Source organism: Colobus angolensis, unplaced genomic scaffold (assembly GCF_000951035.1).
Source record: "Colobus angolensis palliatus isolate OR3802 unplaced genomic scaffold, Cang.pa_1.0 Scaffold152, whole genome shotgun sequence".
Classification (NCBI taxonomy): Eukaryota; Metazoa; Chordata; class Mammalia; order Primates; family Cercopithecidae; genus Colobus; species Colobus angolensis.
In genome coordinates this window covers 4396577-4411540 of record NW_012114622.1, presented here as the reverse complement: position 1 = coordinate 4411540, position 14964 = coordinate 4396577, and the positions used below count along the sequence as shown (strand labels likewise).

Sequence of the window (14964 nt, the reverse complement as noted above, 5' to 3'; positions counted from 1 at the left end):
ATATAAGTGCTATATAAAATACAGAGAGAGAGAGAGGGAGATAGGTAGATAGATAGTGCAGTGGGAAGCCAGTAAAGAGAACAAATGTGAATTTTGGACTAGACATTGTGTATTAAGTTAGGCTTGTTCAAGTTACAGACACTCACTCAGTTTACCACTGGTGATGGAGGTTTGTTGGGAGGATTAACAAGGAAGTGATGAAGCACAGGAAAGCCCAGCAAACAGGCTTCACGGTGGCCTCTGTTCAAGACGCATGCCTATCTGGGTCCCAGTGGCCACCCCAGTAGTCTGCCATTCCTGTTCTTGACTTCCCTGTTTCTCTGTGCTTCTTGGTCCTCAGGTGAACTTTCTACTTCTCCGAGGGCTCTTCTGTTGTACACTAAGATATGGCACCTGCCTACTCATGGCTTCTGTTGCTTCATGGCTTCTGTTTATATTTTTTCCTGCCTTCTCTTTATATTTATTTTGGCTTCAGCGTCACTGTACCATCTGAACTACTTTCTTTGTGTCTTCTAACAGAAGATTGAATGGATGGCTTTTACTCATTCCTTTAGATTAGGATGTCAGGGACACATGACGCAAAGCACAGTTTCCCTACATAAGGAACAGTGTGGACTGATCTCTCCTTAGGAAGCTGTGAACATAGCATTGTTAGCATAGACATGTATTTCTGCCATTGTTATGGTTCTTTTCTCCCTTCACTGAGGAAGAAATTAGTGATAGGATCAGCTAGGCTGTCACTATTCCTAATCAGTCAGTGAGAGGCCTGCCCTTGGGTATGCACTTAAAACTGACTTTGGTGGAGTGACCTTGATGTTATTTTCTAAGCAGCTGACACAAAATTGAGGTTAGAATCTGTGACTTTGATGACAGTATCAGGATTAATACCATTTGAGATCTTAAGTAACACTTCTGAACATAATCAAGTCTGTCTAAAGAAGTGGATGTTGCAAAGATTGGTAAAATTCAAGACACTCTCTGATTGGCATTCAGGAAATTTTTTCAAATCAATCCCAGTGTCAAACCCTTTTTATCAGACCTTTCCTTGCCTCTCGTTTAATGTAGTCATTTTGATAGGATAAATCCCATTGTGAATTTTTATTTTTATTACTCTCTCTCCTCCTACCCCACTCTCAAAGGCCAGACTTGCTAACAGCTTTCCTAATGTTAAAATATGAGTTCTGTTCACTGAGTGTGACAGTGGTCTGCTGTGTTTTGAGTTGTAAATCCTTGTTATTCTCTAGGACACCCATGGAGCAGTGTTATCCATTAGATAACACCTAGCTCCCATGGGAAGGTTGATATGGGCCATATCTATACATTTAACCAAAGCTATGTCTTCAAGAGACTTCTCAGGGAGTTTTCACCAGCAATAGGGGCACTGCAGCAGCAGCACATACCAGGGTCAATAGGACTCTACCTCGCTCAGGAAATGACTTGATGGCAGAGGTTGATTTTCATTTGCACAAGCATACAAATGTTAATATGAGTAAAATGGGATTCATTTATAGGATTTTTGTAAATACTTCAAAGTTGTTTACTTACCCTATCTGACTTCAGACCATTGCCACCACTCACTGAGATAATTTTCCAACTATTCATTGCACACCACCCCCCAGGGCCTTGCTTCTATCAAATTCTTTGTCAAAGTTGTAGCCAGAATGATCTTTCTAGAATAAGAATCATATCATGTCACTTCCTCACTTAAAGAGCTTAAGTGCCCCTGTTGCCATCAAAATGAAGTTCAAACCCCTTCCCATGTGCCCAAAGGCCTTTGGAATCTGGAGTTCCCCTGGCTCTGCAGTCTGGGTTCTCAGCCCTTTGCTCACAGAGTTCTCCACTCCACCCATTCTAAACTTTCCCCCATTCCCCAAGATTGTATATTCTCTCTTATTTCCATGATTCTGAACATTTTCTTCCTGCAGCTTTCGCATGTCATTTAATATGACTGTGTGGGGAACTTTCTTCCATGTGCTCCCCCTGTACCTGTTGCTCACACCTATAGGACTTACCACTGTGAATGTCGCTGACCTTTCTCTCATTGGTCTGCAAACTCCTTGAAAGCAGAATGTTCAGAATTGTGTCCCCAGTACCTGAATAGCCCTTACTACATAGCAGGTATTCATGAATATTTGTTGGATGAATGCGAGATTTAGGGTCACTTGTTGGTTTAAAAAGTTTTATTTTTGTTCCTTTTTAGCCATGCATTGAAATACCTGCTTTTCAAATATAAGTACTACACTGAATGAGAGTTTAGATTTTCATAGAACTTTCTTCTCACATGCATTATGTCAATCCATAGAACATCACACTGCTTTCTTATAAAACAAATCTACATTTGTTGATAAGACAGTATAGACTGACTAAATTCCCTTCACCAAAAGGCAAACCAAAGCAATGTTGACTAGGAATACTACTTTGCCAACTGTACTTTCAAAACACTCCAACAGCCTGTTAGAGTGGAAAACACTTTTCTTCCATCAGAGCCCAGACAGACCCTCGGTTGCAGGCAGACTGGCTTAGAAGGGAAGACTTGTCACCCCCTTTCACAAGCGTGATGATTTGTAGCTGAGAAGGGAGAGGCTGCTCTCTGAACCACATGCTCCCTGGTGCAGGCAGGCTAAGGAAAGATGAATGGCATTATAAGACAGACATCTGAATGTTTCGTATTAAATTAGTCCCACAGAGCACCCAGAATTCTCATTCCATAAATCACAAAGTAAAGTAAACTCACTCCCAGGTTAGATTGCTGTGACTTTGGCCTAGGGTGTCATAGATAATCTGAGAACAGTTAAACATTTGTCTGAAATAGTAATAATTTTGAGCATATTTACTCAGTGGCATAGAGGTGACCCAGACTGATCTCTGCTGCCAGAAACAGCATGTAAATGGGAGTCAGCCAATTTAGAAGATTTCCAAACAAGAGTCACTGCTTCTCATATCCTCTGTCTACTCTGAAACTGCCACGAGCTCTTTCAGGAGCTCCTGGGTGCTACAGGCCCAGATGAGCAAACTTTACCCTCTCTAAAGAGGAGGTATGGGCTGGGCCTGGTGGCTCATGCTGTAATCCTAGCACTTTGGGAGGCCAAGGTGGGCAAATCACCTGAGGTCAGGAGTTTAAGACCAGCCTGGCCAACATGGTGAAACCCCATATCTACTAAAAATACAAAAATTAGCTGGGTGTGGTGGTGGGCACTTGTAATCCCAGCTACTCGGGAGGCTGAGGCAGGAGAATCGCTGGAACCCGGGAGGCGGAGGCTGCAGTGAGCCGAGATCACACCACTGCACTTCAGCCTGGGCAACAGAATGAGACTCCATATCCAAAAAAAAAAAAAAAAGCAGGTATGAGAGAGCACTGATGTACCCCTCCCCCTCTACTACGTTGCAGTTATAGCACCATTTTGAAATCCACCTTCACCTTGTCTTGGTATAAGAATCAGAGTTAGGAAGCATCTTGATTCCACTAAAGCCACATTTCTCTTCAATGACAAAGGCTTATTCTGAGACTATTTTACGTATCTTTGGATCTACTCTGGTTCTTCCATTCTTGAGCTGACATTGCGGGTATTCAGGACACTAATTAGAATGGAAGGAACATTGGACTGGGATTCATGAGATCATCCAACTTGATGCTGACTGTCCGAGGGACCATATAAGCTGCTACATCCTCTTCTAGAAAATGAAAAGAGCAGATTCCTCTCAAGTTGCATCCAGTTTTAAAAGTCTGATTCTAATTCAGTGATAAGACATGATTAGGAAGATATGATTTTATTTTTTTCTCTCTCTCTCTTCCAGCTGATTCCTAGAAGTTTGTCTGCTTAGTAGGTCCTTTCTACAGGTGCTCACCAGGATCTGCATACGGGGTCACCTTCACCTTCAGAAGCCCAATTTAAATCTCACCAGAGCAACAGAGGGAGGTCATAGCATGACTTTGTGGTAGCCAAGGCCTGGAGGTGGCTCCTTCCAGGGAGAGATTCCTGGACTTGGAGACAAACCCCTGGCTTGAGTCTTACCTTCCTGCAGTCTTGGGAAAGTTGCTTGTTACAAGACTCAAATGAGATCATCAACACAGAAAGAGAAGGACACTAACATTTTTAGAGTGTCTACCTGTACCAGGCACCATATTGGACTTTTACATAAATGTTGTCTGTCTCATTCAGTATTCACAACCACCCTATGAAGTAGATATTTCTTCTACTACTTTTACATTTTACAGATGGGAAAGCTGGGCTTTGAAGAAGTGAAATATCTTTGCCAAAGGCACCAGCCAATAAGTGGCAGAATTGGGATTTATACCCAAATCTGCCTAACCTCAAAGCCTGCGTTTTCCATTTAGGTCCCCTAGAAACCCCTTGTAAATTTTCAGTGCAATAGAAATGTTAGATGTGGTCTTGGTAATTCTGAAAATGAGTTCATTAGATGCCTTGAAGTGATCGTTTTTATGGTTTAGTTGCTGCTTATTTGGATGACTTTCCTGATGACAACTGAGTTAGGCAAGGTAAGCTACATTTGGATGCCCAACCCAAGGTGTGAAAACAGAAGTCTATTTCTCACAGTTCTGAAGGCTGGGAAGCCCAAGATCACAATCAAGGCACTGGTGTCTGGTGAGGGTCTTCTTACTGCTTCCCCACAGGGCAAAAGGTAGAAGGAAAAGAGAAAGCAAACCCACTCTCACATGCCCTTTTTATAGCAGCATTAATCCATTTATGAGGGTAAATCCCTCATGACCCAAATACCTCTCAAAATGCCCCACTTCCCAACATTGTTGCATTGGGGAGTCAGTTTACAGAACATGAATTTTGGAAGTCATAGCAGACCACAGTAGATGCCATAATTAAGTACCACAAGACGGGTAGCTTAAACAACAGAAGTGTATTGTCTCCCAATTCTGGAGGCTAGAAGTCCAAGATCAAGGTGTTGGCAGCACTGATTCTTTCTAAGGGCTATGAGGAAGAATCTGTGCCATACCTCTCCTTGGATTCTGATGGTTTGCTGGTGCTGTGGACTGAGTATTTGTGTCCCTCCAAAATTCATATGTTGAAACCCAATCCTCAATGTGATAGTAGCAAGAGCTGGGACTCTTAGGGGCTAATGAAGTCATGAGGACAGTAGCCTCATGAATGGAATTAGTGCCCTTATGAAATAAGCCCAAGAGAGCTGCCATGACTCTTCCACTATGTGAGGACACAGCAATAAGCCACCATTGGAACCAGGCACCATATGAACCAGGAAGCAAGCCCTCACTAGACACCAAATCTGCCGACACCTCGATCATGGACTTCCCAGCCTCCAGAACTGTGAGAAATAAATTTGTCTTGTTTCTAAGCTACCTAGTCTAAGCTATTTCATGAAAGAAACCTGAACAAACTAAGAAAAGCTGGCAATCTTGGCCGGGCGCAGTGGCTCAAGCCTGTAATCCCAGCACTTTGGGAGGCCGAGACGGGCGGATCACGAGGTCAGGAGATCGAGACCATCCTGGCTAACACTGTGAAACCCCATCTCTACTAAAAAATACAAAAAACTAGCCGGGCGAGGTGGCGGGCGCCTGTAGTCCCAGCTACTTGGGAGGCTGAGGCAGGAGAATGGCGTAAACCCGGGAGGCGGAGCCTGCAGTGAGCTGAGATCCGGCCACTGCACTCCAGGCCGGGTGACAGAGCAAGACTCCGTCTCAAAAAAAAAAAAAAAAAAAAGCTGGCAATCTTTTGGCATTTCTTGGGTTGTAGAAGCATCACCTCGATCCCTGCCTTCATATTTATGTGACATTCTTCCTGTGTCCTTGGGTTCAGATTTTCCCATTGTTGAAAGGACAGCAGTGATATTGGATTAGCGACCCACCCTACTCTAGTGTGACTTCATCTTACCTAATTACATCTGCAATGATCTTATTTCCAAATCAGATCACATCCTGAGGTGCTGGGGGTTAGAATTTTGACATGTGAATTTTGGAGGAATGCAGTTCAACCTGTAATAATCAGTAACAAAAATCCCCAAACCTCACCCACATAAGCCTTTGTCATAGCACAAGTGCCCTACCATTAAAGATTGCAACATTCTTTCTTGATGGCATGCCTCTCTCTTTTATGTCTTTCCTGTTCCTTACTAACACTGATGTCTGATATTAATGGAAAAACCATTTAAAAAAAACTATTATCCTATGAGGTAAAGTGAATGCACTCAACTGTAAAAGGAAGACTTATCGATCAATTTTAGTTAAACCTTGCTTGTCTGACACTTTGCTGCTAAGGAATGTGTTTTTATTGCCTGGCCAGATAGTTCAGATTTCCGGTCAGTCTTAGTAAAGACCCCTTTTATAACACTGATAAAATTTTATCACAGAGCTATGAAAACAAAATTAGATTTCATAACTCACATCAGGCCTTGAGGGGATGCCTCTATAAATTTTACAAACCCTATCAAGCTTTAATGCACCTATTCTGATAATTTTTTTCAATAGCAAATTCTACTGAACTTCATATATGCTATGTGTGTATATAAATGTGTGTGTGTGTGTGTTCATATATATATACTATATATAGTTTTTTTCCTCTCTCTCTACCTTACAGGAAAGAAAACATTCTTCATCTACTTATAAACAGAAGACTGTGACAAGAAGGCCAATTATTTACATCGCTGAAGACTTTGGCAAATCTTCTAAATAACAATCCTGCATAGTTTATGAAAGAAAAAAAATTAGTCGTAAAATTTGTCCTTCAAAATAACTCTGTTTTTTCAATGGGCCTATTTTGAAGAATGAACATTGACAAATCAGACAATAGATCCATAAATTCATCGTATGACATACCATAATCGAGAGCATTGTTCACCATAGACATTTTTGTATGCTAATGAAATCTGTATACATTCTCTAGATTTTTCCAGTTTATAGTGTGGCTTATTGGGAAAAAAAAACGCATATATATTGAATGCATGTTTTGTCTCCCCAACTAAATGATAAGTGCCTAGAGGGCAGGAAGACCCTTGGTTTTGAGCTCTACCCACAAGGGCTCACTGATAAAACTCATCAGTCCCACCCCACAGCAACATGATGGGGACATGAGGTTCGGTTCTTCTACTCTTGGCCTGAGCCACAAACCAAAATTACAATAGTACAATGGGAATAGAAGATCTGCTTTATAAAATTTCCTTTCAGTCAGCTGCTCAGAAACTACAAGCCTCGGAGTCAAATTAAGTGGAGTTATACTTGGATAGTCCTCTCTACTTTTCAGAGGCAAGAAACACTTCTCAAAATTGTGCAAATGAAAGAAATGCCATAGTATAAACTAGACATCTTATATCCTTAAAATAAATCTTAGATGATTATACATTTTGGTTTCAAAACCCACGTTTGAAGAAACGCCCAAAAATTATGTGAAATTACTTATAAATGAATTGACAACATTTGAGACTTCGACAGACAATCATGAAGCAGTTCTCAAGCGGATTTGGTTTATATACTCCTTTAAGAATCTTTTGGAAAACCATAATCTCACAAAATATACATATGCAATTTTTTTTTTTTTTTTTTTTTTTTTTGAGATGGAGTCTCACTCTGTTGCGCAGACTGGAATGCAGTGGCACGATTCAGCTCACTGCAACCTCTGCCTCCCGGGTTCAAGCAATTCTCCTGTGTCAGCCTCCTGAGTAGCTGGGACTACAGGCGCCTGCCACTATGCCCAGCTAATTTTTGTATTTTTAGTAGAGATAGGGTTTCACCTTATTGGTCAGGCTGGTCTTGAACTCCTGACCTCAGGTGATCCACCTGCCTCTGCCTCCCAAAGTGCTGGGATTACAGGCATGAGTCACCACACCTGGCCCAAAAAATGTTTTTTCATGCAATATTTGGGGGTTCACAGAGCTATGGATGAACTTTCCAAATAAGTTCTGATAAAAGAGAAGATATTTCTCATTTCCATAATCTTTAAGGTGTAGGGGACTTCTCAAATGGATGATTTCTAAATACAGGTGAGATGAAGTGATTCTAACTTTCACTGTAGTAATATTTTGTTATATTCAAAAACAATAAACCATGTAGATTTCTTAGCATCTGTGGGTATGATTTTTGCATCTAGGAATCTTAAGTGGGAAAAGAGAAGGAAATATCAACTTCCTCAAATTGTGTTGTTAATTTTGGTCATTCCTTGGAGAAAACCCTTATTACCTAGAAGGAAAAAAAGCTAATTAAGTTGACATGTCTCACAATCACAAAGCCATTTTGCTGGCTCCTGTTACAGGCAGAAGGAATACATGCTGCTTTCCTTTTGTCTGTTAGGAGAATAATAGGGAACACTGACAGGCCTGGCAGTTGGGGACTGAAACTCAGCAGAGGAGTGGCCGGTAAACCCATGGAGCCTCCATGGAAATCCCTGCTGTTTGGCCATAGAAAAATGGGGCACCTTGGGTTGGAACCCCCAGCTATCTCCACTACTGCACTTTTAGTGCATTTATCTTTTATCTAAGATGGTGTTGTTACCAAATGTTCAGATGACTTTCCAATGATTTTATTCCTAAGTCATGTTACAACTATACTTCTGTTAATTTAGTCACTGTTTACTGTAGTTTCAGTTATAAATCCTGCACAAAATGTCTTCTGACTGCTTTTAAGGTATTTAGAAACATCCTTAAAGCTATTAAATGTTGATATTTAAAAACATATTGGATTATGAATTAATGTCAATGTCATTGGCTAAATTATCAGATTATTAAGAACACTAGACTAGGAGCCTGAAGATGCCCTTCAAGACCGCTATCCACTGTTTTGTTCCCAGAGCCCAGCATGGTGCCTGGAACACAGTAGGTGCTCATTAAACCTTCGTTGAATATCAAATGTAGAGTTTCAACTCTAGCTTGATTCTTACTACCTGTGGGACATATCTATTTTCTTATCTGTGGAATGAGAATAGTAATATTTCCCTTCAGCCCCAAAAAGTTATTTTTAGCATCAGATAAAATGAAGCATGGAAAAGTACCTTTTCTGTATTTTTAATGAAAATAGTAGTCTTCAAAATTAGGCATTAGCAGATAATCATTTTGACATTAGCAGATAATATGTCAAGAGAAAGGAAAGTTCATAGAGGAGAAAACAAAAGGAGAAGGTACTGTAGGGGAAGAAAAATAACTTTCTCTCAACCCTTCTGAGTTCTTAGCTGGGATAGACCAGTAACAAAAGACAGACTAACAAGAGAAAGACAAACAGAAGTTTATTAATGTGTATATCCCATTTATATATGGGAGGTACCCAGGAAATGAGGAATTCGCAAAGAGGTGGCATAAGTTTCAGGCTTAAATCCCATCTTTAACTAAAAAAAGGAAGAAGGGTGTGGAGAAGACCATTTAAAAGGAAATGGCCAGCGTTCTCAGAAGGGGAAGTCTTACCCAGTAGGTAAGAACACAGGTGTGAAAGCTAATGAAGGTTAGCTACGAAATGACCATTTAAGACACTATGCTAGTACATTAGATGCATTGACCTGTTTAATCCACACAACTATTATTAGCTTCACTTTGCATATCTGGAAACTGAGGCCCTGATGTTCAGTAAATTGGCCTCAACTCATGGCTAAGAAGGGGCTGAGTGAAATCTGAGACTAACAGTGTGGACACTAAACCCCTACACTAACCATTGCCCATTTGTTTATTCCAGAAGTGTTTATTGAGCACCTACCATATGCTATGTACTTACTGTATCAAGTTCATTTTGACATTAGCAGATAATATGTCAAGAGAAAAGAAAGCTCATAGAGGAGAAAACAAAAGGAGAAGGTGAATGCAAAGTGTACCCTACTTGTTCCTTTGATTGAACTCAGGAGAAACAACACTGTTTTTTTTTTTGCTACCACTCTCTGAGCTTCTGGAATCTTTCCGTCTGCTCTCTGTTTGAACTTCAGCAAATATAAAACTTATATTTTCTCTGCTCCTGGAGCTTTCAGAATCCCAAAACATTTGGTTTAGATTAAAACCATTGACTGAGGCATTATAATTCGGCTTCAACACAGATGATCCCATCAACCATCGCCTTATCTAACCGAACTGCTTATTACAGTAACAGAGTACCCTAGTCAGGGGGCAAGGGCAGGGCCAGGGGAGAAGGTCATTCAGGTTTAGCAGCCACATGTACACAGCAGGGTGGTGTCCTTTTAGAATCAAGAGGAATGGATTCATAAAATCCAATCAGGAGCATGTGTGTGCATTTATACGAGTTTTTTTTTTTTTTTTTTTGCCTGAATCTAAATTATAGAGATTTTAATAGCTCCAGTAATTAGACAAGTATGCAGTCAACCCCATTATGTTCCTGTGTAATATCACACTCCCTAGGGTCCACCTTTTCTGCTTGCTGGGCTCCCTGCATGGGCCCCCTTCCCCCTTATTTTCTACCATAGGGAAGCGGTTTTCTTTTCAAAGAGCTTACTGTTCACATTGTTTTTATCCCCTCAATCCGGAGGTTGGATTTGCTTTCTCAGGGGTTTCACCATTGCATTGGCCAGTTACGTAAGAAAAAGACAGAGCAGGCTCTTGCAGTTCATTTACATCCCCACAGTGCCTGGTGCATGCACTGGGAGCACGGTGGATGCGATAACTTGAGAAGAGACTTCGCACAATGCCCGGTGCAGTGTAGATATTTCAAAATTGTTTACAACTCAGTGTATTTTAAATACACTTGATGATCAGATTATGGACCTTAAAGGGAGCAGAAGCACCTTATTCACTATCTTAAATTATGAAATATTTTGTAGAAAACTGCCTTTCTAGCTCCCTGATTGCCTCTCATTAGTTTTTCTATCTAGTATTTTGTAATTTTCTATTATCCATAGTAATATTTCACTTCGTCAGCAGAGATAATCACCCTGCAGGTGCTGAGGGCCATAACTTGAGATATATTGGGCATTCTGGATTTTTTTATATTGCTGTTTCTTCTAGAACTAAAAAAAAAAACTTTGGGTGATTTAAACTTAAGGGCAGGATGTGCTGTATTAGTAAAATTATGTAGTTCATCCAATTAAGAGATTGACTTGACTTTTCCCATCTACATATCCCATACATATTTTCTTAGGGGCTCTCAGAAAGCAGCTTTGGTGTCATTTACTTTTTGTGACTTTTTCACGAAGATATTCTCAAGAATAATTGTAAAAAGACGTGTGGAGTTTAGTTTCCTGAGGTCAGCTTTTCCTACACAGTCCTTCCCCACTAAAAGGAAAATAACAATCTATAATAAATTAACGATATTTCCTTCACGAGGATCTGAATGTTGTCCACTAGAAAGCAATTCCAGAAGTCTGTGAAGCTAGCCCCCACACTATCTAGAAACAAAAACAAAAACAATCTCCAAAACAACATAAAATCAAATGTTGAAATCATCCTTGGAATTGAGTTAGCTGTCATTGGCAAACTGATACTCTCTTTTCTCTAGGAAGTAGTGACAGCAACAGTGGTGGGGCAATGGTACTGAGGCTTGGAGGTCAGTGATGTTTCCTAAGACTGTAGTCTAAAAATCTTTTCTACCAAGGGAGTAAAGGGATAACGAGCTGGGATATTTTTGAAGGATACTCACAATTTGCAACACAAAATCTAGTGTTAAAATATGTGTGTTTTTTCAGCTCTAATGACTGAAAATGTTAAACTAAATATTTTGCTTAAACAAGTAAGGACGAAGGGGTTAGATGAGCAAATTAGAATGCAGAAGCTGCCTCTGCTGCCAGTTTTCTCTAGAAGAGAATGGCTAATTCATATGCGATGTATTCTTGTCTCTCCTTGGGAGAAAGAAAGGCTGCCCTGAGAGGAGCCCGACTGTTCAGCATTTTGCTGCTGGTCAGGATTGATTCCAGATGTGGGAGGTAAATGCTAGAAAGAGTTTGGAAAATGGAGTGGAAATGAAAAATCCCTCAGGCCTTTTGAGTGCTGATGACAGATGAGGTAGATATTTTCAGGTAACTAATGAACTTGCTGGGAGCTTGGAGAGTGCTTAGCCCAGTAGATATTTAACAGTCAGGAAAGACCCAGCTGAAATACATGGCTGCTCCCATGCACTGTGCACCCAAAACAGGGGGAAATGGGGAGTCCCAAGGGTAACACATAAATAATCGAAAGCTAAGACACAGACAGCTACTCTGTAAATAAGCTGAATTTGCCTTTTCCTGAAGCTAATTCACAATTTATATGTTTTTTTTTCAATTTCTCATTATTTGATTTATCATGACTATTTCATCATTTGAAGAAATATTTTTAAAAATGTTCCCCATGTGTAAGTCAGTCAGGCAGAAGAAGAGACAGAAGAGCACAGTAGTTATAAGCAGAGTTTCTGGAGTGACTCAGACATGGGTTCAAATATTAGCTCTGCCACTTTCTACCTCAGTCTTGAGCAAGTCACTCTCAGCCTCAGTTTCTTTATTTATAAAATGAGTAAAATCTTAATATTTATTTTGGATGAGTTGTGAAAATTAAGTGAGATGTTTTATGTAAAACACTTAGCTCAACACTCAATTAATGCTCAATAAATATAAAGCTAATATCATAATTTTTGTTACTTCAGGAATGGAGTTTGGGCCAGGAGGTGACCCACCATCTCAGCATGAAAAGACTTTAATCTTTTTAGTAGTAGAGATTTTATGATTTATGAGCCATTCATATCATTAACAAGTGCTGCTATTTTCCACTTTAATATTGGTATTTCAGAGTTCTTGGTTGCAAGCAACAGAAATCTATAATTGACAACAAAAGCAACCAGGAGATTACATGAAGGGAAAGAGGGGGCTCACAGAATTGACAGAATTGAAGGGATGCTGGAGAACAAGACTTGTATATAAACAGGAAGCCCAAGAAGCTGAAGGCAGGAAGCCGAGCAGGAGACACAGAAACCTATGGTACCTGGGGCAGAAAGGCAGGTAGCTGAATAACTTCCTATTATTTACCTTGGTTCCAGACCAGCAGCCCAACATTCAGTCTCAAGAGAGAAGATCATGCCTGACTGACCAGGCTCCATTCACATGCTCAAATCCTGTCTGAGAGGACAGGGAGAGGAAAGATATGTAGAAGATGAGCCCACAGCATTAACCTCTCACCTCAGTCACAGACGCATGGAGAAACTGGGATACTATAAAGACGGAAAAGGTATGCTGGTAGCCAAAACTCATAAACATCCATCATTACTGATCCAATATTCTATAACACTTTCCACAGATTTTTGCTTTCTTCTAAGCACATGCTCTTGGGTATAATGATCATGTTGCTCAAGTTACACTCCCAAGTTCTAAAAGCTGAAAAAGACTTAAAGGCAACTACCAATTTCTCTTGCATGACTTAGAAAGGGAAATCAGTGCCTAGACTCCATCTCCAACCAGGTAACAATGGTCTGAGCAGAAAGACTATCTACACACACACACACACACACACACACACACTGAAAGAGCCAGAAAGGTAAAGCCAGCATTGCCACATACAGTGGTGCAGATTGAGAAGGCAAGAGGGGGCTGAAATGCAGTCTTCATTCCTCTCAAGATGCCTCTGCCCAGAGGAGGAAACTTATTTTATTAATTTTCATGAGGACACCCCACATTGTCAAGCCCTGAATGCATCATGTTACCTCAGCTCAGAAGGGGTGCCAATTTTGAAGCTGGACAAAGTTACTTTATGGGCTAGTGGTGGCCCTTGCTAAATCCCACACTCCCCAGAAAGGCGGGAGAAAACAAATGAAACAGGGATGGCTGAGTCCCTCCATTTCTTCCTTTTGGCATTTTTTTTTCTTGTCTTTTTCTTCTTCTTTCTCCTTGAATTGGAAAATCTCAACATTGAAGGAGCCTTGGATAACCACCTAATCCAATACTCACTGAATAGTTGAACTGTATCCGCCCAGCATAATACCCATGGCAATTGGTCTTCCACTTGTAAGTGTCTCCATGGACAGGAAATTTGCCACCTTACCACATAGCCCTTCTCCCTTCTGATAGTTCTGAGGAAAATTCTTTCTTACATCAACCTGAGATATAGGTACTTGTAATTTCTATTCCCTCTGATTAGTTCTGTATCTGTGGCTACAGTGAGCAAGCCTGACCCTTCTTACAAGTGAAAGGCCTGTCAATAGTTGAAGTCCAATGTGATGCTTCTCCAAGGCTGTAACTTTCACACTCAGTCCTTGGGCAACATGATTTCATGATAGATCTGGTGAAAACTTCTTTAATTTATCTCTCATTTGTATTATATAGCCTTCTTACAATGTGTCATCCAGAACTAAATGTAGTAGCCAAACATCTCCAAATGAAGCTTACTAGAACGATAAGTATTAATAATCATAAAAGTCATAATAAAAATAGCTGCCTCAACTAAATTAAAAACTTACTATATGCCAGGCATTGTGATAAACACTTTACCTATAATATTTAATCATCATAACAACCCTTTCAGAGATTCTGTCATTTTTTCCTTTTATAGATGATGAAATAGCCTCTGAGAGGTTAAGTCACTCACCCAAAATTTCCACTGCTAGGAAGTGGTAGTGATGGGATTTAAACCTGGGTGGCCCTGAGACCAGAACTTCCACTCTACCCACTTCACTATACTACTCTTACTACAGGTAAAAACCATATCAACTCTCTTCTTTTTTGCCATTTCTCCTGAGTGCTCACCAAGATTTCACCAACCTTAAGCAAATTATCTGATATCATCCAGTGCCAGGGTTCTCATTCTGGTAGTCATTTGCATGAAACATTTTTTGATAGAGATTATACTGCCAGGTCCTGAGAGGAAGGGTATATCAAAAATAGGTTGTGGGAGAGTAGGAAGTATTGCACCTAAACTTCCATGATTAACTCCATGTGTTTTACTCAAAGCATCAGGTTGCTCTTTAGACTTCTTGGGTGCTTTGGAAATTTTGATGGTGCTTTTCGGAGAGTGGCTTCGGAAACAAAAAAGAGTTGAGGGCAATTATTGCTTTAACCAAAACAATAGAACATTAGGAAGTTCAGTGCAGTTCCCTAGCTT

The 14964-nt window shown here is 40.4% G+C and overlaps 1 protein-coding gene across 1 annotated transcript in view; it reads left to right on the top strand.

The window, feature by feature from the left end:
* The window catches only part of DCDC5 (doublecortin domain containing 5), an 83860-nt gene extending 77144 nt beyond the window's left edge, over positions 1 to 6716 (top strand). The window contains exon 19 of the mRNA XM_011936411.1: positions 6564 to 6716. The gene's annotated coding sequence lies outside the window, so the exon portion shown is untranslated. The remainder of the gene's footprint in view (positions 1 to 6563) is intronic.
* The last annotated feature ends 8248 nt before the right edge of the window (positions 6717 to 14964 follow it).